The sequence below is a fragment of the Urocampus carinirostris genome, chromosome 8 (assembly GCF_059441175.1).
Source record: "Urocampus carinirostris isolate Australia breed hairy pipefish chromosome 8, RoL_Ucar_1.0, whole genome shotgun sequence".
Taxonomy (NCBI): domain Eukaryota; kingdom Metazoa; phylum Chordata; class Actinopteri; order Syngnathiformes; family Syngnathidae; genus Urocampus; species Urocampus carinirostris.
This window is the reverse complement of record NC_142356.1, coordinates 45,169,389-45,194,990: the sequence shown is the minus strand read 5'-3', so window position 1 is coordinate 45,194,990 and position 25,602 is coordinate 45,169,389. Positions and strand designations below refer to the sequence as shown.

Sequence of the window (25,602 nt, the reverse complement as noted above, 5' to 3'; positions counted from 1 at the left end):
CAACCCCAAGTATATTTTGTTTTTGTTTTTTCTACTGGATAAAAGGTTTTTTTGGACCACTTGGAGAACCTTTCACATTGTCCTTTTAAGCATATTAAATAGAATTTACATATAAGGAATGTTTAGCATATTCAAAGATCTTACCAAAAAAAAAAAAAATTCATTGACACAATTTTTTTAAAAATGGGTTTACATTTTTTATATTTTCATGTGGACAAGAACTGGGCTACACATAAAATCAATTGAACTGCCTGTGTTTGTTTTGTATGATAGTGCAGTGGTAAGCACATTCGCCTAACACGCGAAAGGTACCCGGTTCGAGACCGGGTGGAAATATATGTTGGCCTGGAAAAGGATGGGTACCACGAGGCTGTACTTGGCCAGGACACTCCACAGGAAAGGGTGCCTCTATGACCCTAGTGGTTAAAGGATCCAACCAACCATGATAAAACATAATACCTTCCCTGGATACAAACCAGGTATTTGCAGGTGTTAGCCCACATTTGCATGAGTTGTTGTTTCTTGTTGAGTTATTTAAAAAAACACTTGGATTTTTCAAAATAGTTTTGTACAATAGAAAAGTCTTTTATTATGTGCATTATTTTTCGAATTGTCCAAAACTTCAATACTTGAATAGAGAAGAATATCAAAACTGTGTTTTTTAAAAGTCCCATTCGACGCTTAATAAAATGGTTGGTTGAAGCCCTACTCAACATAGATGATGAGCCTGAGAAGGTAACACAGATTTATTCGCTAAGGTTAGAAATTTGGATCTCATTTTACTATATTTGAACCTGATTTTTTTTAATTTAACTATCTAGTTATTTTATCTTCCTATACTGTCTCAGTCGGATGCAAAGATTATAATTCACGCGTTTGTTACCTCCCGTCTCGATTACTGTAATGCACTACTCTCCGGTCTTCCGATGACCAGACTCAAAAGTCTTCAGCTGGTACAAAATGCCGCAGCGAGGCTTTTAACTAGGACAAAAAAGTCCGATCACATCACCCCAATTTTGGCTAACCTGCATTGGCTCCCTGTTAGCCTAAGATGTGATTTCAAGGTTATCTTATTAGTATACAAAATCATACATGGACTTTCCCCCTCATATTTTTCAGATCTGATTTCCCCCTATGTTCCAGCCCGAAGCCTTCGTTCTGAGAACGCCGGTTTTCTGGTGATCCCAAGAGCCAAGAAGTGTTCCGCAGGTTCGAGAGCGTTCTCCATCCGGGTACCGGTGTTGTGGAATGCTCTTCCCCCTGAGATCCGATCTGCAACCTCAGTGGAAATGTTCAAATCCAAGCTTAAAACTCACTTCTACTCTATAGCATATGAATAACCTAAACTGCTTATGTGTAATAACCTGTGGAGCCCTTTGAGACTCTTTGTGATTAAGGGCTATACAAATAAAAATGACTTGACTTGACTAGAAAAATGAAATTCAATACTTAAAATGAGCAACAGTTACGACTAGGAACCAATGAAGAATTATTTGTTTACTATGTTTAAACTTGCTTTTTTAGGTTTTACCATACATACATTTGTCTTTGTTCTTTTCCCCTGGAAAAATAACATGAACTTAAAATGACCCAAAACTATATGCCGATGCAACAAAAAACGTTTTTACTTGTTCCAACTTTTTTTTAGCAAAATAACTTAATAATGATCAATATCAGCAAATTAGATACAAAAAATAGAGCCCCCCGAGTTACGTACGAGTTGACATAAAACTGCAAAGGTAACAAATAATAAGAATAAAACATTTAAAGACCAGGACTATAAAAAGTAAGAAAAACAAAGCGACATCCTTGTGAGATTTCACGCTTCCTTTAATACCCAGAGGAGCAGCCCTGAACGCATCACCGTCACTTGGTTACACCCGTACCTCAGGAAGATTTTAACTTAATTGTGTTCGAATCATACCGATTTGGAACCACTTTAAACGTTTATACATCCCCCAAACCGTTTAAATGACGCCACTTGTGTTTTGAAACCACTGATGGGTAGTGAAACTAGGCGAACCCGCCCGGCACCTATGGGCAATTTGCTTCGTTTCGGGCCCTTACCTAGTTGTTGTTCCGTAATGGAGGAAGACACCTCTTTTGGTTCCGTTCCCTTGCTTAAAAGATTGACTTGCGGGTCCAAAAATGGTGGGAAAGTGATAACGGAATACAGTGCATGTATGTCGTAGAACAGCAGTCCGGGTTCGAGGCGATAACGTCCAAATGCCTCTGGATCTGGTGGTGGAACGACTAGGGGAGGAAGGCGGGACTAGCTGCGTCCCAGGGAGGGATTGAAACGCGGGGAGTGGCTCAACATGGCCCGCTTGATGAAACTGAACAAAAGCCAGGTGGGTCGAGCCTCTTGGTTTCTGTTACAGGTAATTCCGTTTCTGTTGATAGTGTCAACATTGAGAGATGTTGAATGTTGAAAAGACGTTAAAATGACATCAGGGACGATTTTAAGTTCAGAGCTTTGGGGGTGCTAAGCACCCAGAGCAGGTGTGCGCAAACCACAGCCCGTGGGCCATCTGGTCCGGCAGGCTTTTTTATCCACCAAACCAAAATGATCATACATGCTATATAAAATTTGGGTCCCTATAGTAAAAATACTCCTACATAAATACTACAAAACTAAATACTTGCTTAAAAACTGGGACCTACTATACTGGGACCTAATATATTCTTCTGCTTTCTTTGATAAAAAAAAAATACTATCTAGTAGTACTAGAATGGTTGGCTAGTTGGATCACTTAACCACTAGGATCCTTACAGAGTTGGTTCCTGTGTTGTGTCTTGGGCAAGTACAACCTGATGGCGCCCATTCCTCTCCATGCCAATATGTTGGGCTCGAACTGGGGACTTTTTGCATTTAGGCAAATATGCTAACCAATGCACTACGGAAATATCATTACAGAAATACTACTACAATACTTCCACCAAAGTATTACAACCCCAAAACAACCAAAATAATACTTCAACAATGTGACTGCAGAAATTCTACAAAAATACCAAAAAGAAATAGAACTACTGTAATACAACAAAACTAAATATCGAAAGTGGTGCTAGGAATCAACGTGACAAAAAACATTTCAAAGCAGTGGAGTATTTCCGATACGGCGTTGTGTTTTACTTTGTTCTCTTTCCTTTTTTTTTAATCTAATGTATTTCGTCACATTTAAGCCTATTCTGTCTTTTGTTAAGGAAAATAGAGTTTTAAAAAATGCTATCATTTTTTGGGGTGCTGGTTCGGCCCATGGTTAGGGTCCTGTCCAAAAGACGTCTAAATAAGTTAAACGTGTGGAAATAATGGCTCAGATGACCAGTTACCTTTTACAGAAGCTTAGTTCACACATGAGTGTTTTTTTCTTGGTTTGCACACGCTTTAAATATATTGCTAGTGTTGGTGGAATCAATTATAATGATACTGTAACCACAATAGTGGGTGTAACCAGCTTGATTTTGCGGGTGCTCAAGCACCCTCAAATTCAACCCATGCACCCACCAAAATTATAGCATTTTTAAAACTGTTCTTAATTCAGTATGGTGAAAAACGCTAGATTAAAAAAAAAAAAAAAAAAGGAAAACGAAGCAAACATTAGAACAAAGCAGCGTCGGAAAGAACCACTGCAATGTAGTATTTTTACAGTAGTATTTTTGTAATATGGTTTATGGATCCCTTAACCGCATTGGTCGCCTGGGCACCAATGAGGACAGAACTCTGGACAGCCTTCTCCACTGTTGACTGTCTTTCGCCTGTTCTTGTGTTGTGGCACAGTTGGCATTAGTCCGTTGCTTAATGTTCTTGGCCCAGTTCTTTTTCGATCTTTCTCTTCTCAAGCCCCCTTGGACTGTGCCCTGGGGAATTATCTGGGTCTGTCCTGTTGATTTGTGACATGAACATACCACTGAAATTTCCGTCTGTGCACAGTTGACAACAGTTCATCGTAGGGTCCAATTGTCACGACCAGAACAGGCCGTAACGTTTCACACGATGCTTTATTGGGGAATGGAGGAGGTCAGGCACGGGGAAAAACAACAGTGATCCGGTGCTTGCTGGGCAGGAAGAGCAAGAAGCCCTCGCGAATGAAGCGTGGTCTGAGAGCAGAAGCAAGTCGGGCAGGGATGGGAGAACGGAGCGTGGTCGGCGATCAGAAGCTAGTTAGTTATATTTTTGTAGTATTACTGTAGTTTTATTTTTGTAGTATATGTTCAGTTGTTATTTTGTCATATTTCCATAGTTGAATTTTTGTTTTATATCTTTAGTGTTTTTGTAATGTTAATTTTATTGTATTTTGTGGCATTTTTGTAGTATTTCCATAGTCAGATTTTTTTTGGTAGTACTTTTGTAGTATTTTTAAAGTATTGCAGATTTTTATTTTGTAGTATTTCTACTGTATTTTTTGGTGGTATTTCCATAGTACAATTTTTGTAGTATATATGTGTACATTTTTACAGTTGTAATATTTATGTAGCTGTATTGTTGTATTATAGTGTTACTGTAGTGGTATTTTGTAGTATTTCTGGAATAATATTTTTCTATCATAGTATTACTGCAGTAATATTTTTATAATATTTATAGTATTTTACTTTTTATGAGAATATAGACAAAATAATATGTTAGGTCCCTGTTTTTAAACACTAAATTTTATATTTAGTTTGACTAGGTGGAATATTTGTTGGCCTGGAAGGGGATGGGCATCACCGGGCTGTACTTGCCCAAGACATTCCACAGAAAATAGTGCCCCTACAACCTGCGTGGTTAAGGGATGTGGCATGACATATTTCACTGACAGGGGGCATCATACAGACACTTATTTATCAACAGTCAAGGGGTTTTAATAAACAAGTTAAATGAAAATGTTATTTTGAGTGTGTGAATTGATATCACATTATGCAATTTACAAAGGACAAATCTGGTGTAAATCAACCAATAGTTTTGATGTCATACAGTGAATTTGATACATGAACCAGCATGGGACAGCAGCAAACAATAATATAATGGGTTACAGAAACTTAGTTTTAATTTTTATGCCCCTTTCAGCTGCAGGTTTAATATTTGGCTTGGGATTTTTCAAAAGTTCTGTTTTTTTTCCTACAGGCAGCACTCAGTCTCCTCAACCAAGTTTATCGATATAGGTTGATTCGGACCGAATTTCCTCTTTTAATGGTACTGGAGTAATTGAAAAACATGGCTTTGAAAGTGCTTGAATTGGGCCATGAAAAAGCTGTGTGAACCCTGATATTTTCTTGACATTTGAAGTTCTCCATCTCTTTTACCTAGGTGTTGTAAGTGGCCAAGTTGGTATACCCGACCCGCCTCAAAGTTGGTTGAAAACACTTCAGAAAGACACCAAGGTTCTGTCCAAAAGTCATCTTTATAATTGAAATTAGTAACATTTTTACTAAGTCCCAACTATTTTTCAGGTTTCACTATATTTTTATTCTGTGTAAGAATGACAAACACCTAAAGGGGCAATATTTCCGACAATATTTGGAGCTTTGTATTGGTAAGGAAAACTTTCATTCAGTATAATTTTACACTGATAGGAATAGGAGGCTGAAATACATGAACTGTCATACCAATGTTAATTTTTTAAAAGGGAAATTTGTATTTTTTTACATAGTGGAATCCCTACCTAGAAGTCGCCGCCATGTTTGTCTCGCATCTTTCTGCTACCCTGTGCTCTGTGGCACTGGTTCCATACGCATTAGACAGAACTGTGACATCTAGTGTTCCAAAACTACAAACTGGGCTTCAAAATGACCAAAAACTATATGCAAGAGCAACAAAAATGAAAGATAAGAGGGCGCAAGTCCATGCAAACATTTGTATGATAGTAAGAGAACCTTAAAGTCACATCTTAAGTGGACTGGGAGCCAGTGCAAGTTAGCTTATATAATAGTAATATGGTCAAAGTTTTTTGTCTTAGTCAAAAGTTTCGCTGCCGCATGTTGAACCAGCTGCAAACTTTTGATCCTGGACATAGGGAGACCAGAAAGCAATACATTACAGTAATCAAGCAGAGAAGTTATAAACGCATGAATTATAATTTCCGCATCTGATTGAGACAGCATCGGGTGAGTCTTCGCAATATTGCGGAGGTGGAAGAAAGCTATTCAAGTAATGTTTTTCACATGTAACAGAAATGACGGATTGGGATCAAATATAACACCTAGCTTTTTGACCGAGTCACAATTGGTGATAACACATTTGTCGAGGTCCAGGGCAGTGTTTGAGAACAAATTACGACAATGAGCTGGACCAACAACAACATTTTATTTTTTTCTGGGTTAAGGCACACAAAATTAAGTGACATCCATCTATGTATCTCAGTAAGGTAGGCCTCCAGTTTTCTACAACTTAACTGACAAGATTTTGGTCCAACACATTTTTCATGCCCCACCTACATATAAAAAAAAGATTAAAAGACGTTTAAAGAGTTTGGAAATAAGGACTGGGCGTTGGATGAACAGCTCATTCACAGCCAACAGATTTCCTTCCTACAGAAAAAGACTTTAGGCTCTTTGGGTTTCTGTTTGTTTTACACAGACACTAAGCCTTGAGAGTCAAAACACACAAAGAACCTTGCCTGTTGACATCGTATACACGAAGGAGATAAAGAATGTTTCGTAATTTGGAGGGATAGAATAGAAGAATAGAATTTACCTTCATTATCATTGTTACAAAATGGGTAAACAGCAACCACAATGACCACAGTTAGCTTTCTCAGGAGATAGAAGGGTCAACACGATACTGCTAGAAACTCTATATCAAGTGAGCAGTGTGTGTCAATGATTCGGCTGTTATTGTAGCGCATAGTCCCCCACCCCTGTTTTTACCTGAGTCTCCGTCTCGTTCGTGCCAGTGAAGCGTGCGTCCTGCTAGTTGGACTGCGGCGTCGGGGAAGCCAAGACTCTGTGATGACAAAAATAGTTTTTGTGTCCCAACCTAGTCCCTATTGTCGAGTGGTGTCTACAATTGAAAATACTACGAGAGAAATGCTACAAAGATACGACAAAACACCACTACAGTTTTGCAAAAATACTACTATAGAATCATTGCAATAAAAATACTCCAAAAATACAACTGCAGTAATATTACAAAATACTACAGATATACTACACCATATTACAGAAAGAAGACAATACCACTACTGCAGAAATAAAGTAATGGAATGCTACAAAAATACTAAAATATATGAATACATTAACACTCCAAAACTAAATATTAAATTTACTGCTCAAAACGGGGACCTTGTATGTTATTTTGAAACCAATTTGTTAAAACTAAACTATTTAAAAACAAATATAAAAAATATAACATGAAAATGTCTACATGTACTTTTGTTTTAACATTTTATAGGTCTACAGAATCGACCCCTTGGCAACATTTTTTTAACCAAATGCGGCCCTTGACTTCAAATCAATGCCCACCCTTAGTCTACGGTTCAGATTTTGACATGTACAATTTGTGGGATTCCAGACGCTCCCCTACTTATGACTATTCGACTTACGAAAAACTGTAGATATGAAAACAAATTCCGGGAAGTCGAAAAATATCCGGACATTGCTGTAAGTTAAATTTTGCATTGTCAAGTCAAGTCAAGTCATTTTTATTTGTATAGCCCTTAATCACAATTAGTCTCTAAGGGCTTCACAAGTTATTACATATAAGATTAGGTTACTCGTATGCTATAGAGTAGAAGTGAGTTTTAAGCCTAGATTTAAACATTTCCACCGAGGTTGCAGATCGGATCTCAGGGGGAAGAGCATTCCACAACACCGGTGCCCGGATGGAGAATGCTCTCGAACCAGCGGAACACTTAGTGTGCACCTTTTTCCGAGTACAGACGCTGCCCTACTTACGAATGAGATATAAGTATGTTTAAGGCTTGTATACGTAACCTGTATTGTTCATATAGCAATGGAGCAACTAACGAATAAATTCAACTAACGAACGATCGTCCGCAACCAAACTCGTTCATAGGTCGTTCGAAGGTCGGGCAGCGTCTGTATATGGTTTATATAAGTATGCTTAAGGCTTGTATAGGTAACCTGTATTGTTTTTTACTAGAAAATAAACATTTCATAAAATAATATGCCCTATAAAGATAAATAAAGTTGAGTTTAACTTACTTTTGGAAGATGTGCTTCAAGAGGTCCTGCCTCTACATGCCCACGCTTTCTTGTGTAAATATTGTGTAAATTATCTTTTATCTTTTTCTTTTTTTATTCTCTCAGTAAAATGTGAAACTGGAGTGCAACGTCCAATTTCGTTGTCACAATATGTTCAACCCATGTTGTAACAATGACAATAAAGGTATATTCTATTCTATTCTATTCTGAAAAAATATTAGCAATACCGTATTTACTATTATATTGTATATTCTGTATTGTCATTTTATTTAAACTATCTTTGTTAGGCAGGCCAGGTGAAAAGGCCTGGCATATGACCCTTGGGCTGCAGTATGCCCACCTCTGCTGTAGCCCCACCCCAACCGTTATCCCCGTTTGCCCTATGAACAAGCCAACAAAAGAGAATGTTGTGTAACACTGCTCTCTTTGACATATAGTGACTCACAGCCAATCAATGCCCTGTTGTCGCCGAATAAATTTAAATGTCAGATAAAAAGCTCATGTATGTATATATAAATGTAAAAATGTCAATACAACCGTTATGACTTAGATTAAATTGAAACAAAGCAACTTGACTACATTTTTTACACTACTTCTAAATTGCAAACATGCTTTCCTATAAAGGACACAGGCATGTCGGGGCGTGATAGCAGAGCTGCCGATCTAACATTTTGTTGCTGCTACACTGGCTTCGCCCTCGGTCGCCTATCCAATTCAAAAGCGCAGGGTGGGTGGCGAGGAGACAGGAGGAGGGGAGGGGACGGGGGATGTTGGAGCAAGGGAGTGTGTCTCAGCTCAGTGTCCCAGGAATTTTCTTACCCCTCCAGAATGTTCAGCGCACAGTCAAAAGGCTGTGTTATTTAAACTGACAACTCAACCGTCCATCTTGTCACCATTGTTCCTTAAATTTAGCAGGGTAGGGTTGTTCAAATGGAATGTGGTGGGTGTGGTGTTGATGGATGCATAAAGAGATATAAAATTTAGTGCTTCAAAACAGGGGACCTAGTATATCATTTTTCTTCATTCTGATGCGAAGAAAAACAACATAAATCCAACAAAAATACCACTGTAAATGATGATACAAAAATACTATTACAAAAATATGACAACAGAAACACGACAAAAATAATAGTAAAAATATTAAAGAAATGCTGTATGTCTTTTTTCCCTCAAAGAACTAAAAATAGTGTGTCTTTTTGTCTCATCTCATCTCACTAGCTGTACCGCTTATCCTTATTGGGGTCGCGGGGGGGGGGGGGGGGGGGGGGGGGGGGGGGGGCTGGAGCCCATCCCAGCCATCTCCGGGCAGTGGGCAGGGGACACCCTGAACTGCAGGGCACACGGGGACAGACAACTCACTCGCTCATTCACACCTAGGGACAATTTGGACGGGCAAATTCACCTGAAATGCATGTCTTTGGAATGTGGGAGGAAAAAGGAGTGCCCGGAGGTAACCCACGCAAGTACAGGGAGAACATACAAACTCCGCACATGAAGGCCGGTAGCTGGATTTGAACCCACGCAGGAGGTTCCCATGACCTCAGTACTGTGCCCCACACGCGCTAACCAATGCCGTGCTGCCCTGTGTCTTTTTGTATTCAATAGTAATAATAATAATAATGATCAATCGGTCCGGAATGCATTCCGAATAACATTTATTCTGTTTTACCTTTATTTTGTAACTTTGTAATAAATGTCCTGAACTGCATTGCTTCTCTCCAGCTCTATTTTTTCAAAGTCCGAATACTCGGTCTAGTCCCAGAAAAGAACACGCAGCAAGACATCAGAATGTCCTTCGCCTTCAGCATTCTATGTAGAAAAGCCAAATGGCTTGGCTGGGGTGCTTCTAGTGATAATCGGTCAACTTCTATTCAAAACACATAAAACCATTTTATTTTATTTCTGGCATACAATTACTGTAGGTGAAGTGGTCTATGACTCTTCTGATGAATATGAAATTGTATATTAAGAAGGAATTTGCTGGAAAGATTGCAAGAAGGCTCATTTCCATCCACTCTCACTCATGGTCTATTCTCACTGCACCTTCTCCTTGATGCTATTCTATTTTACGCTTCTTTCCTGCCCCACCCTCCCACAAATCAGGTGCGCTACCGAAGCTCCCTACATGAATACTTAAAAACATTGAGACACCCAATCTACACCAAGAGGATAGCACTCTCCTATGAGAGCTAAATAAAGCAGGGGTAGGCTGATATTTTGAGTGGAGTGCCGTATTGAATTACAAAATACATTGGCGGAGCAGCCGGTGTTGTGCCGAGAAATGCATCCCTGCCGAGAATTGCATGCCCTGTCGCGGGAGCGCGCACACGTCACTCCTGAAATGCATCCCTGCCGAGAATTGCATCCCTTGTCGCGGGAGCGCGCACACGTCACTCCCGCTACTACAACCACTTTTACCTCGTTTTATCTCACTTTTATATCACTTTTCGGGAATGTAATGGTGAGCATATATCCAAGACCACTTCGTCTTGCATTTGTTGGGAATGTAATACAACTTAAACCATTCTGTCTTGTATTTGTTGTGAATGTAATGGCGAACATTTAAAGACCACTTCATCTTGCATTTTTTGGGAATGTAATACAACTTAAACCATTCCGTCTTGTATTTGTTGTGAATGTAATCGAACGGTAATGCACACCGTATATAAACCACTTTTGAGCAGGTAACGTGTTTATTTGGCCTTTTTCGACTCAAATCGCTCGTATTTAAACTGTTATGCACTCTACCATAAAGCTTGTTATGCTGAAACGAACTGTCAAATCATCAACAGATAAACGGGAGACGAACGTGTTTGATTTCTTCTCATCGTCAAACGAAGACGTAACACGTCGATAATTGTATTTTGTATTTGACTTGAATAAACAGATCATCGTGTGCCTAATATTGTCACAGCAACGGTGTCATTTTTTTTCTAGTACAAATGATCCAACGTCAACCCAAAAAATGTAAATAATGCTGGTGGGAGGGACCAGCCTGGGTGCAACAGCCTGGCTGCCGAGAAATGCACCCCCCATCTATCTCTAGCTATGAAGGTCACAGGTCCATGAAATTAACCCTGATTATGAGGGGTGGCCCCATATCCTCACAGTGAAAAGAACACCTCGCTGGATGCTACTGAACCTGTTTTAAGAGGGGGTGCATTTTTGCCTGCCGAGAAATGCACCACCCATCTATCTCTGGCTATGAAGGTCGCAGGTCCATAGAATTTACCCTGGTTACTAGTTGTGGGCCCATATCCTCACAGTGAAAAGCACACCTCGCTGCATGCAACTTAACCTGTTTTAAGAGGGGGTGCATTTTTGGTCACATAAAACCCCTCAAGCAAGAAATAAAATGTTGATTAATCAGGGAAGAATCATGTATATCTTTCATAACCAAATGGTTCAATCATTTTTACTTAAATTATTTTATGAAATTAAAAGGGACATTTTATATGAGAAAAAAATATGTGATCGTCTTCATTAAAAGACCGCAAATAGGTAAAGAAGAAATAAGCAGTGTGAGAATAGTAATGTTTATTTGAAGGAATAAACTATCTAAACACTTTTCTGAAGGAACCAAAACATAAATACTTTGTCTGACGAAAAGAAAGAGGAGGAATTTAAGCCATTAGTGTATTACACATTAACAAATAATGTAGGCTATATTTTGATACTGCAATCAATGTACAGTAATTAGTGATATATTTATGAAAAATAAAAGGCTGTCTGAATTTTTATAACAACATTTTGAATCTCAAAATTCAAATAATGACACACACAGAAGTTTTACACAATGAGGACAACCTCAAAGTCATGAACAGTATTTAAATTAAATGTTGACCTGTGGGCCTGTTGTCATGAGATTTCAGATGTTCGTGACATGTACCTAAATTGGGATTTTATAAGGATGTCCTCTGACCATCAAGATGCGCATGAACAAAAAAAATGCCATATCAAATTGGTTATGTAATAACATGGATCTTGCTATCTTCATGGGTTGTGTATTTACCGTAAAGTCCAGACTATAGAGCGCACCTGATTATAAGCCGCACCCACCACTATTTAAGTGATTTGCCACTTTTGTACTTACACAAGCCGCACCTCTGTACAAGCGCACGCATTATAGCTTGTGACTCAATCACAAGTTTAACCCAGACCAGGCTGTAAGATCCACGATTGTAACTTTTTTTTTGGTTTGAACAAATTTATTGACACTTATAACAGCAAACAAATAATGTGAGGTTTGAACAACCCTTCTCGACAATCTTAACTGCAATCAAGCATATTCACAATTTCGTTATGTAGCATCTTTGTTAGTGTCAATAGATCCGTCCAGTTTGAACAAATTTATTGACACTAAAAACAGCAAACAAACAATGTGAGGTTTGAGAAACCCTTCTCGACAATCTTAACAGCAATCAAGCATATTCACAATTTCGTTATATAACACCTTTGTTAGTGTCAATAGATCCGTCCAGGCCAAAGTCGATTGTTTTTTGGTCTGAACAAATCCACCGACACCAACAGCAGCAAACAAACACGACAATCTCAACAGCAAAAGCATATTCACAATTTTATTTTATCTGACAATATGACGTGACAATATGACGTTTTAACATTTTTTCCTGACATTTTCAACATCAATTGAACAATTTCAGAGTTATTATCTTTTAACAGTAGTTAACCAACGTGTAAAGGGCAGTACTATTGTGCAAGGGCATAGCTCTGCCATACCACCTTCCCTCCCTCCCAAGCAGCACCCTCCAGTCCTCTGTGTGGGTCCTCTCCCTTCTTACTTCTACTTTCCACAACCAGGCCGTTGCTGCCGAGTCCCCCATAGAGTGGGGCGGGGGGGGGGGGGGGGGGTGGATCTTTTAAGGGTTATCGTTCTATCTTCTTTATTCATTATCCATTATCTGTTATCGGCCAGTTCATAATACACTACAAAGCCTAGGAGCCGGGACTCTTACTCTCAGCCAAAACGCCAAGCTAAGGTCCTAGCCTTAAAGCCTTGTTGCGATCATTGCGAATGCACCGTGCCCGGAGGTACTGCAATACCAGGCCGATGTGCTGCGATCATTGCGAATGCACCGTGCCCGGAAGTACTGCAATACCGGGCCGATATGTGGAGGGGACAGAGCAAGCTCTTATTCCATCTACAGATTGCAAAAATCAACTACATGTCGAAGGCCTGCACTGTCACAGGCGTCAGCTGGCGAATGCCGACGGTTAACCGTGAATTTCGCAATTACGGTACAACCTTTTTTAACAGTCCATCGCCTTAACCACTCGGCCACGACGGGGGTTTGGGGTTTTTAAGGGTTATTGTTCTATCTTCGTTATTCATTATCCATTATCCGTTATCGGTCAGTTCATAATACGCTACAAAGCCTAGGAGCTGGGACACTTACTCTCAGCCAAAAGGTCAAGCTAAGGTCCTAGCCCTAAAGCCTTGCTGCGATCATTGCGAATGCACCGTTCCCGGAGGTACTGCAATACCGGGCCGATGCGTGGAGTGGACAGAGCAAGCTCTTTTTCCATCTCCATAGATAGTACACAAATGCCATGGCCACATACCGAGTCTTCTGGAATGCCATGGCCACATACCGAGTCTTCTGGAATTTTTCAGTTGGCTGCGACAACGAGAGTACACAATTTTGGTACCACAATCAGCATCATGAATGCTGAATGATACCCGTAATTAACGTATGATGCAGACTTGTAAAGTCCGGGTCCCTTTGAAAGTAATCCAAGGAAACAAAATGTATATTTCCAAAGTTAAGGGTGGGAAAAATATATATCCACTATTGTCCGCTGCGACAACAGACAGATCTACCGGTAACTCAGCTTCATCCCACTTCCCATCAGCCCACGTTTGCTCCGCCCCTTCTTTTTGATTCGCTCGTAGAACACATAACAGAATAAATCTCTAAAATAAATACATTACAAAAATGTATAGTTGCAAATACATATATACATGGTTGCACATATTTACGAAGAAAGACGGTACACCGAGAGAGTTTTCAAAGCTTTAATAATAATAATATAACTTTCATCCCAAACCATTCCTTTGAACGGTACCAACATGCTAGTAGGATCTCGCTCACAATGCATCAAACGTGTCTGTCAAAATAAAGTATCCCGTAGTTGTGAAGTTCATTAACAAATCATTGTATACCAGAATCGTGGACGCATCAGGTTAGCACTGCTCGTTCTATGCATTTATACTGTCATTGGCGTCGGTTTTAAGAGTATTGTTAATTATTAATTTTACAATTCTAACCATTTTAACATAGTTAGAAGTAAAGCAGCCGAGTCCTGCATTATACCGGCGGGCGGAGACGTAACTGCGTAAGATTCTTGCTCAAAGATGTTGTGGCAATTTCGGAGGGAATGTCAAGGCTGGATTTTACTAACAAGTTTGTTGAAAAGATTCTGAAGTTTAAAAAGGAGGAGGTACATGCTGTCATAAAAATGCCTTCTGGCAAGGGCTTTGATGTAAGTTTTGAAACGGCGGCTCTTTATCAAGAGTTTTGGAATCGCTTTGAGGGAGTGAGGTCCCAGTTTTCTGGATTTACAGCGGAGAAGCTGACTGATAATGCTAACAAGATTGTCATTGTTAGAATGTTTAGTGAAATAATCAGTGCTGATGACGTCTGTTATTGGTTGAGTAGATACTGCTCAGTAAAATGCCAGGCTATGAAGGTGAGGGGTGAGAAAGGCTATTGGACTGGTGCCTGGAGGGTACCCGTCCAACTACGGCAAGATCCTCAGGGCTTTCAGGGACTGAAACAACTCCCGTCGACTATATTCCTGGGGGAAAACCGTGGCTTTATCCACTATCAAGGGCAACCGAAACTCTGTCGCAAATGTGGTGAGCATGGGCATCTGGCTGAGGTATGTGATCGAATTTTTTGTGGAAAGTGCAGAGCAATTGGACATTCCTTTGAGGAATGTATCAATAGCAGAAAATGCAATCTCTGTGGAGAAACGAATCACCTCTATAGAAACTGCCCGAAATCGTTTGCTAACAAATTGAAAGCTAGGAAGGCAGTTAACAAAGACAACAAAGACAATGAAATTATGTCAGACAACATAGATAATGAAGTGAATAAATGTAACAAAGACAATCAAATGAATAAAGATAACAAAGACAATGAAATTAATAAAGTTATGGAAATACAAAATGAAAATGAACAAGAAATGAATGAAGTTATACTGTAGAAATACCCAATGAAGTTGAACAGGAAATGAATAAAGTTATGGAAATACCCAATGAATTTGATCAAGAAATGCACAAAGAAATTGGACAAGACAAACAAATTGAAAAAACAGATGTCCCTACCAAAACCCCTGGAGGAGAGACCAGAGAATCAAATTTGAATCAGGAAGAACCTGGAAATTCTAATTCGATTTCTCATAAAATACCTGAATTTGGACATGACAAACAAATAGAAAAGGCAACTGCCACTCCAAAAATACATATTAATCAGGAAGGGCCTGGAAGAGAGTCCAAATTAGCAAATTTGTTTGCTACGCCATGGCCGGGATTTGGAGAAGACAAACAAATCGAAAAGGCGAACGACTCTCCAAAAACCCATACGGGCACTGGAAAAAGGGGTAAAAGTAAGACAAAATTGGGAGTGGTGAAAACACCGGAAACAAAGAGAAGAGATTTAGAAGAAAGCCGATTGCCGATGAATAAGCCCACAAGGGAACTGTATGAAGTTGAGACGGAGGAAGTCAGGGAGGGAAAAAATCTGACGCTTTGTGGGCAGGGAAGTAAGAGACCCCTTGATAGGTCCTCTGGCTCACCCCCTAACCCAGAAAAAGGGGAAGACCTGGAACCACAGACAGAGAGTCAGAGGATTCCAGAGTTTTCCCCAGTGAGTCTCCAAATGAGGTACTACTCTTAAGTGATGTGTCTGACACAGGTGACACTCTCGATGATCACCAAAGAATGGACTCAGATCCCCCGGTTTTGTCTAACTAGTTTAAATACTTTAACAACAATTATGAACATTACATTCTCTACTATCAATGTGAGAAGTGTGAGATCAAAGTTTAAGGCTCACAGTGTTTTATCGTTCTTAAAAACTATCAGAACAGATGTGTTTTTACTACAGGAATGCTGCATCCCCTTTCTAAAAAATTATAAACAGTGGGAAGAGATTTGGCCATATCCGTCATTATGGAGTGGCTCGAATGAAAACCGTAACGATGGGGTAGCCATTTTAATAAACAACCCTCAACTCATCATAAAGGGGAGTACTGTGATGAGAGACGGACGCGCAATCTTAGCAAGACTTTCTTATATAGGGAATGATTTTAACCTCATTAACATATACGGCCATGCCGACAGACAACTCAGGTACGAACTTTTAGAGGACATCCAGTCGCATATGCTAGGCCATCAACCACTAATCGTGGGAGGAGACTTTAATTGCATCCTAAGTAGGAAGGATAGAAAGAGGACCGATGAGGAGTTTAAAGTAGATAAAACATCAACTTTATTACAAGACATGTGCCGGACATTTAAACTGGTGGACTGTTTCAAATCCATACATCAGGAGAGGAGGGCTTCACCTGGTTCAGTAGTGACAATGCCAGAGCCTCTCGAATAGACTACATATTTACAAGGGGTTTAGCACAGAGTGATGCAAGATTAATTCCTGTTTTTTTTTCGGATCACTTGCTACTGTCCTGCTCTCTCTCATTTCCTTCAGGTATGACTGTTGGGAAGGGTTTGTGGAAGTTAAACTGCTCCCTGCTGGAGGATGAGGCTCTAGCCGCACAATACAGGGAGCTGTACAAAGACTGGCAGACCCTTCAAGACTCGTATGATTCACGAGCACAATGGTGGGAAATGACAAAGAAACGAACACAGACCTTTTTTAAAAATGCAGGGAAGAACAAGAAACTTAAAGAGATGAAACGCATGTCGGGACTACAAAGAAGACTCCAACGCTATTTCATCCTAACAGAAAAGGGGATGGACTTTAATGATGAAATCAAAGAAACCAAACAAGAATTAAACGCTTTGTGGAAATAAAGAGCAAAGGCATCATAATAAGAAGCAGAGAAAGAGAAATAGAAGAAGGGGAAAAATGTACACGCTATTTTAAAAAAAAAATTATGAGCAAAAATGAGGGGCTTTTTAAACTTCAAAATGAAAACGGGCAAATAACAAAGGAAAGTAGTGAAATAACCAGATTGGTCGAAGACTACTACAAAAAATTATTTGAAAAGAAAGAAACACATGAGAATGCAATGGGGCATGTATTAGATTATATTTCAAGATCAGTGCGTCAAGACCCCTTTTTAACATCGGACTTTACCCAAGACCAACTGAATGATTGCATAAAGACTATGAAAAAAGGCAAATCACCCGGGGAGAACGGACTCAACCTCAAATTTTACCGGACTTTTTGGGATATTTTAGCACCAGATCTGATTACTGTTTTTAACGAATTTTCCAGTCGAGACAATATGCCAGACAGTTTCAGAATAGGGATAGTTACTCTATTGCACAAAAAAACGAGACAAAATTGACTTAAAAAACTGGCGACCCATAACGCTTTTAAACGTGGACTGTAAATCTTTCAGCAAGCTTCTAGCAACACGAATGTCTGTAGTCTTGGTAGACTTGGTTGATCCAGACCAAACCTGTGCCATCGTGGGAAGGAAGATCAGCGACAGTCTCATGCTGATCCGTGACACCATTTGTTATGCGAGAGACAGAAACATGCGACTAGCGGTCCTAAACCTAGACTTTTAAAAAGCCTTTGATCGAGTCTCGCACCAATACCTCTTCAGGGTATTGCAAAAATGTGGTTTTCCCCAAAAATACATCAAGTGGGTAGGACTGCTATACCGAGACATCTACAGCAAATTCATGTTTAACGGGAATTTATCAGAAGAAATCAAGATCAAATGCGGTGTACATCAAGGTTGCCCTATGTCTCCCCTTCTCTATGTTCTTTGCATTGAACCTTTGGCACAAATTTTAAGAAAAGATAGATTTGTCGAAGGGATCAATATCCCAGGAAGTGGGGGACAAATTAGAATAGAATAGAATAGAATAGAATATACCTTTATTGTCATTGTTACAAAATGGGTTAACATATTGTGACAACGAAATTGGGCATGACACTCCAGTTTTACACATTCACAGTGAGGTATGAGCCAAGAAGATAAAGGAACAGAGAAGATAAGGTTATAAAACAAGGGGGATAAGGCTATAGTTATCATTGACATGGTATTTACACAAGAAATGTCGGCATGTGGGATGTTACATACAGTGTTGTCGTGATACCGTTGGTATCGTAAGGGTTGTGCAATATTGCATTTGGTGCAAAGTCATCATAGTGCAAAAAATAGTCAGCATATGCATTGGTGCAAACATAGACAACATAGTGCAGAAAAAAGGAAATGGTCAGACATTGTGCAAGGTGAGCAGTAAACGTAGTGCAGTCGACATGTGCAAGAACATAGACATTAGTACCATTATATTCGTATGAGGTAGTGTTGGCACAAGTTTTCAGGTTTTTTGTGCTGTGTCTGTTTTGAGCAGTGAACAAACATAGTGCAGACAGCATGTACGTGAGTACCATTTTACATTCGTGTGAGGTAGTTTTTTGCAACAGTTTTCAGTTTTTTTGTGCGGTGTCTGTTTAGGGTGGTAATGGCTGTGGGGAAGAAGCTGTCTCTGAGTCTGTTTGTTTTTGCTTTGTGTGACCTGTAGCGCTTGCCGGAAGGCAGCAGGTCGAAGAGGTGGTGGCCGGGGTGAGAAAAGTCCATGATGATGTTTTCTGCTCTGCTGAGGTAGCGAGAGCAGGCAATGTCCTCCAGACTGGGCAGAGAGCAGCCGACGATTCTCTGGGCTGTTTTGATGATCCTCTGGAGCTTTTTCCTGTCTGCTGCTGTGCACCCAGCATACCACACCGTGATGCAGTATGTTAGGATGCTCTCCACTGTGGCTTTGTAGAAGGACACCTGCAGCTGCTGTTTTAGGTTATTTTTCCTGAGCAATCTCAGGAAGTGCAGTCGCTGCTGGGCCTTCCCTACCACCGCTCTGGTGTTTGCAGACCAGGAGAGGTCGTCGGATATGTGCACACCCAGAAATTTGAAAGAGTGGACTTACCAAGTGTGTTTTGTACATGGATGATTTTAATATTTTATGTACTGACCGCGCATCTGTTGGAAGAGCCCTTGACTTGACTGACCTGTTTGGGAGGGCGTCTGGGTCAAGGCTAAATAGAGAAAAATCACAAGTGAAGTTTTATGGAATGTGGAAAGAGACAGAAAAGGCAGGACTCCCGCTGACGGTGTTAAAGACAGACCAGAAAATCCTAGGGATAAAATTCAATGCGGATGGAGGAGGCGAGACCAACTGGGATGACGTGACAAGGAAAGTTAAGCAAAGGCTTGTTTTTTGGTCACTAAGAAAACTGACAATAGAGGGGAAGGTCCTAATCATCAAAGCGATCATCCTTTTGTCAATCAGTTTAGTTTTTATGCCCAAAAGAAACGTGCTGTTACAATTGGACCGAGCCACCTTTCGCTCTGTCTGGGGCTCAAAGTGGGAAAGGATAAAAAGAGATACAATGAAAAAGAAAAAGGAAAAAGTGGGGAAAGGAGTGCCTGACCTCCAGCTTTTCCTGGGAAGCAAATATGTCTCTCTCCACTTACAAAACGCTGTGGGCCCACCCAACAACCCGAAAAGTCAAGCGATGACCCGGTTTTGGATGGGCTCATATTTGCGGAAGCTAAAGCTTGTACCAAACAATCGTTTGATTCCAGTTTCATTTAACTTGCCACCAACACATCTTTTTATTCGGGATTTTTTAAAGAAGTTTGATTTGGAAACACAAGAATGTCACACTTTACAAAACCACAGGGCCCTTATTGCTATTGTGCAAGAGCGAGCAACAGTAAGCCCTGTGCGGGGGCTTGCGTTTGGCGAACCTACAACGGTTTGGAGCAACGTGAATCATCCTGCCCTCCCAAACAGACTACGAGACTTGTCATGAATGGTGGCTCATGAAGTTCTCCCAGTCAGAGCCGTAATGCACCACCGAGGAATGTCAGCGACTTCGACGTGCCTTCGACCTGGCTGTGGCGCCCAGGAGTCGGTGAGGCACCTTTTTTGTGAGTGCAGCGCTGCCGAGGTCTTGTGGACAATGGCCGACCAACTAGGAAAGTTCCCGGACTTGCCAGCAGGGGAGGTCCCTGATGCACAGTACGTGCTTTACGGGGTGAGTCGGTCGAGGAGGTCTCGGAACGACTTTGCCGGGGACTGGCTCACTCTCGCCGCCATCAAGGACGCCATCTGGACCTCCAGAAACCTGCTGGTATGGAGGTGCAGGCAGATCCCCCCCGTGGCTGTGCTCCAAATGGCTGCAGATACCATACAATCTGCGAGCGGCGGGCCTAGGACGCAGCCATAAAGAAGACTCGTATGCACCCACCCGGAGGGGGGAACCGGAGCTACACTGTGGGAGTCCCGGCAGCAACGGCCTGGGCTGGGGAACCCAGAAGGGAGAGGATCCACACAGAAGGGAGAGGACCCACACAGAGGACTGGAAGAATGCTGCTTGGGAGGGTGGGATGGCAGAGCTATGCCCTTGCACAACAGTATTGCCTTTTACACGCTGGTTAACTACTGTTAAAAGAAAATAACTCTGAAATTGTTTAATTGATGTTGAAAATGTCAGGAAAAAATGTTAAAACGTCATATCGTCACGACATTATGTTAGATATAAAAAATTGTGAATATGCTTGATGGCTTTTGAGATTGTCGTGTTTGTTTTGCTGCTGTTGGTGTCGGTGGATTTGTTCAGACCGAGGACAATCGACTTTGGCCTGGACGGATCTATTGACACTAACAAAGATGTTATATAATGAAATTGTGAATATGCTTGATTGCTAATAAGATTTTCGAGAAGGGTTGTTCAAACCTCACTTTGTGTTTGCTGTTAAAAACGTCATATTGGAATATAATATTGTGAATGTGCTTAATTGCTGTTGAGATTGTCATGATTGTTTTCTGTTATTAGTGTCAATAAATTTGTTCAAACCCAAAAAAAAAAATTTAAGTGTCCCCGCTCCAAGGCTTTGTAGCGTATTATGAACTGACCGATAACAGATAATGGATAATGAATAACGAAGATAGAACAATAATCCTTAAAAACCCCATATGCATTCGCAATGATCGCAGCAAGGCTTTAGGGCTGGGACCTTAGCTTGGCCTTTTGGCTGAGAGTAAGTGTCCCGGCTCCTAGGCTTTGTAGCGTATTATGAACTGACCGATAACGGATAATGGATAATGAATAACGAAGATAGAACAATAACCCTTAAAAACCCCTCATGATAGATCGTTCTCCACTTTCTTCTCATAACTAATGCCATCAAGGGCGTCCTCCTCATCATCGGAACATACCGTATTTTCCGCACTATATGGCGCACCATGTTATAAGGCGCACCTTCAATGAATGATATATTTTAAAACTTATGCCATACATAAGACGCACCCCATTATAAGGCGCTATAAGTGCATGCTGGTTTAAGATCAGGTAATTGTGCAATTTTGTAATTGTAATCCTGTGCAGTCCTTCGAGACATTTTTGGGATTAAGGGCTATTTACGGTAAATAAATGTGACGACTTGACTACAGTAGAGAATGTAGTTACTTTATGCAACCTCTAGATGTTGCCACGCTCAAGGGAATGTCAACAAACCATTCAAAAAGGTCAAACTTTATTAACAAACAAGCTTTCCACAACTCCATTCACTCCCAAAATAAATAAACAGCCGTTTTATTATTTTCTCTGAGGTAAAGCATTTTCGTGACACATCTTTAACATCTTTGAACAACATCGACATATCATTTTATTTTTTGTCCATTTAGTCAACACGCAAAGAAAAAAACGTCTGATACTGTTATTTTAAATGAAACGTTAGTGCAATCGCAATAAAGTGACACTCGTAATGTGCAAAAACAACGAGTGCAAAGCAATAACATAATAACTGTAAAATGTAAAACGTAAACACACAAAAGAAAAACAAAGATCACTCTATAAGCTCCTCATCGACGAATCCCTCGAATTCTTCTTCTGCTGTGTTCGAATTGACCATATCTCAGTGAATGGGCCATCCAACACGTCCGGTGTTTTTGTGCCAGCGCTGTTTCCTTCATACGTATAGTTATCGTACTGACACTTCTGCTTGCCGCTCTTTGTTGAACAACCCACTGTTCAAGTGTCTCCTCTAACTCTGGCCATCTTGCTTTATTGCCACGGAAACTTTGTTGAGTTTTCCTTACTTGGCGGAGCTTATCTTCATCCTTTCTCCACTTCCGTACCATCGATTCATTTAAGTTTAACTCTCTCGCTGCCGCTCTATTGCCGTGTTGTGCTGCGTGACTGATCGCTTTGAGTTTAAACTCGGCGTTGTACGCGTGTCTCTTAACAGGAGCCATTTTTTATACAAATGCACGTATGAAAGAGAATCTCGCTCGCTCTCTCTCTCTCTCTCTCTCTCGCTCTCTCTCTCTCTCTCTCTCAAACGTGACATTCTGAATAATTCTGCGTTTGTTTAAGGTAAATTGTGCTTTACATCTTCACCAGTCATAACCCTGGATTCAGACAAATACTGTATTTGTTGAATATGAATTAAGCAGTTTAATGGGGTAGCCATTTTGCCACTTAGTAAACAAATACAACACGAGCCCCGGCAACTACCAATCGTTTAATATTTCCCAGTATGCACAGCGCGAAAAATGGAGTCGGCGGCTGTTTCTCGTAGTTGCGAGACCTTGCGAATTTAATATTGAGCCATATATAAGGCGCACTGTGTTATAAGGTGCATGGTCAGCTTTTGAAAAAAAATAAGACTTTTAGGTGCGCCTTATAGTGCGGAAAATACGGCCTTTACTTTACAGACAATGTATGCATAAACTTAGAGGTTGCAGTCTTTCTTGGCGCACATATTCTACTGGTCTTAATCTTACCTTTGATACTCCAACGCCGCTGGTGGCCTGGTGGCCGTTAGAAAAATACATAAATTGTCCGCTTCACTAAATAAGCTGCAGGGCTGAACATTTGGGAAAAATGTAGCGGCTTATAGTCCGGAATTTACGGTAGTTTTAATTCCTAAAATACTAATCAAACTCTTTAGTTTGCAGAGAAGATATCACTATCAAAACCACCATAAATGAAGTCAACAAGTTGAGAATAGATACAGCGACTTATCTACTTCAAGAATCAGGTGAGTGGCTTTTTTTACATCATCCCAAAATGAAACTCTGTAGCTATTATTCCAGGTCACTGTGTATGCTGAATGGTTTAAATCAGTGTGCTAGCTTTCTTACTCTTGACCCACAACCCATAGCCTTGGTGTTTTCTCCAATGTTATGTATTTTCTCGCTGCTGTCGTGCACTTTCCGGACAAATTTTCAACATGTTACCTAGTGTTTTCTATGTTTGTGTACTGTAATTCTAAATGTAATTCACCCTGGTCATCCTGAAAGAGGGATTACCACTTGTGAGGTCCCTTCTCAAGGTTTTTCTTTTTCCTAACGCTTAGGTTATGAGTTGTTCCTTGCCCGCATGTTGGTTTAAGATCAGGTAATTGTGTCATTGTAATCCTGTGCAGTCCTTTGAGACATTTTTGTGATTAAGGGCGTCATAAATAAATGTGACTTGACCAGATTTGACTTGACTGTTATTTGTTGTGTTGTGTCAGCAAAGGTTTGGACCAGGGTGTGGACATTTCATTATTTTGTAGTCATTCTTGACCCTACTTTGGAGTGCTTTGTTGACTACTTCCTGTTATTGTTATATCAGTCGTCACTTTATATTCCAAAAGGAAAAACTTTAGCATACAGCTCTACAGTCTTACATGAAAAATGCTTTGTTGCACATTTCTAACTGAACTTCCCAAAATGTACCTGGAAACTGTCATTTAACATTCCAGGTCATCCAAGACAAGCTTGATAAAGTATATCAGAGGATAGGCTGATTGTATTATGGGTAACTTTATTTAATGACTTAGCTTTAATAATATATATATGTATATATACATGTTTCCCTAATCAATTGTAAAAGGGTTAACATTTGTTACTGTTGTTTATATTACACTACAGGCAGCTGAAAAGTTCCTACATGACACTCAACAATATAAAAATTTATATTTTTTTGAGGAAAAGTTAAACTCTGTGTGGATCTTTACTCTTTGTCTTTTACAGATGATCTCAGCAACGTGTGTCATAGCTGTGGGTCTGAGAGGTCTGCTGACATACAATGGGTAACAACATCACTAAATACAGTCATGTGAATTAATAGCAGGACACTGATAACATGAATGTGGAAATTGAATAGATGAATTGTAGAAATGCTGCGATTGGCTTGGCAACCAGTTCAGGGTGTCCCCTGCCGACTGCCCGGAGATGGCTGGGATGGGCTCCAGCCCCCCCGCGACCCTAATGAGGATAAGCGGTACGGCTAATGAGATGAGATGAGATGAGTTGTAGAAATGACAAATGATGTCAAATTATACCAGCATGTCTATGTGGTCATTAAATCAATCAATCAACCCAACAAACAAGGTCAAACATGACACAGGGTGCAAAAAAACGACTTGCCTATACATGGTAACAGGTTTCACCATGAGTGTGTCCAAAAGCCTCCAGTGGAAGAAGGATACCTATGCCCTGCATGTTCACCGGACATTTCAAATGTTGATGTTTTGTAGACAGTGCCATCTGTTTTTCTGCCTCCGGATATAAGATCTGCAACCTCAGGGTTAAAATAGTTTTGCACTTTTTACATTACATGTACAAATTTAGCATTTTATATTGTAGATGTTTTTTGAATTGTTCTGAAGCCTGCTCATTTGATGTTGATTTTTTTTTTTTGCCTATTTTTCCTGATACTCTTTTTTTTCTCTTTGAGGTCATTATTACATGTTTTACCCTGGAGTGCTATGTCCAATCTCGTTGCATACCATGTTACCCAACGTCTATTCTATTGATGTCTTTGGATATCTACCTTAAAGCGACATCTGATGCTTTTTTTTTTCGTGTTCAAGTTTGTGTTTTGGTTCCTTCAGGAAAGTGTTTATATATATTATTCCTTCAAATAAACATTACTATTCTCATGGTTTTTTTCTCGTATAAAATGTCCCTTTTAATTTCATAAAATAATTTAAGTAAAAATGATTGAACTATTTGGTTATTAAAGATATACATGATTCTTCCCTCATTAATCAACATTTTAATTCTTGCTTGAGGGGTTTTATGTGACCAAAAATGCACCCCCTCTTAAAACAGGTTAAAGTGCATCCAGCAAGATTTGCTTTTCACTGTGAGGATATGGGCCCACCACGAGTAATCAGGGTAAATTTCATGGACCTGCGACTTTCATAGCCAGAGATAGATGGGGGTGCATTTCTCTGCAGGCA

General features: G+C 40.2%; 1 protein-coding gene, 1 long non-coding RNA gene and 2 pseudogenes across 2 annotated transcripts in view; 1 reads left to right on the top strand and 3 right to left on the bottom strand.

Moving 5' to 3' along the window:
• The window catches only part of ugt8 (UDP glycosyltransferase 8), a 53,804-nt gene extending 51,450 nt beyond the window's left edge, over positions 1-2,354 (bottom strand). The window contains exon 1 of the mRNA XM_088341175.1: positions 2,068-2,354. The gene's annotated coding sequence lies outside the window, so the exon portion shown is untranslated. The remainder of the gene's footprint in view (positions 1-2,067) is intronic.
• LOC148361998 (uncharacterized) lies at positions 2,301-5,513 on the top strand. The gene is made up of 3 exons (XR_015851050.1): positions 2,301-2,351; positions 5,285-5,358; positions 5,428-5,513. It is a non-coding gene; the product is annotated as an uncharacterized LOC148361998 (long non-coding RNA).
• Positions 5,514-13,222: 7,709 nt separating this feature from the next.
• Positions 13,223-13,351, bottom strand: LOC148361997 (U2 spliceosomal RNA; annotated as a pseudogene).
• Positions 13,352-13,614: 263 nt separating this feature from the next.
• On the bottom strand, positions 13,615-13,687 carry LOC148361996 (U2 spliceosomal RNA; annotated as a pseudogene).
• Between the last annotated feature and the right edge of the window lie 11,915 nt (positions 13,688-25,602).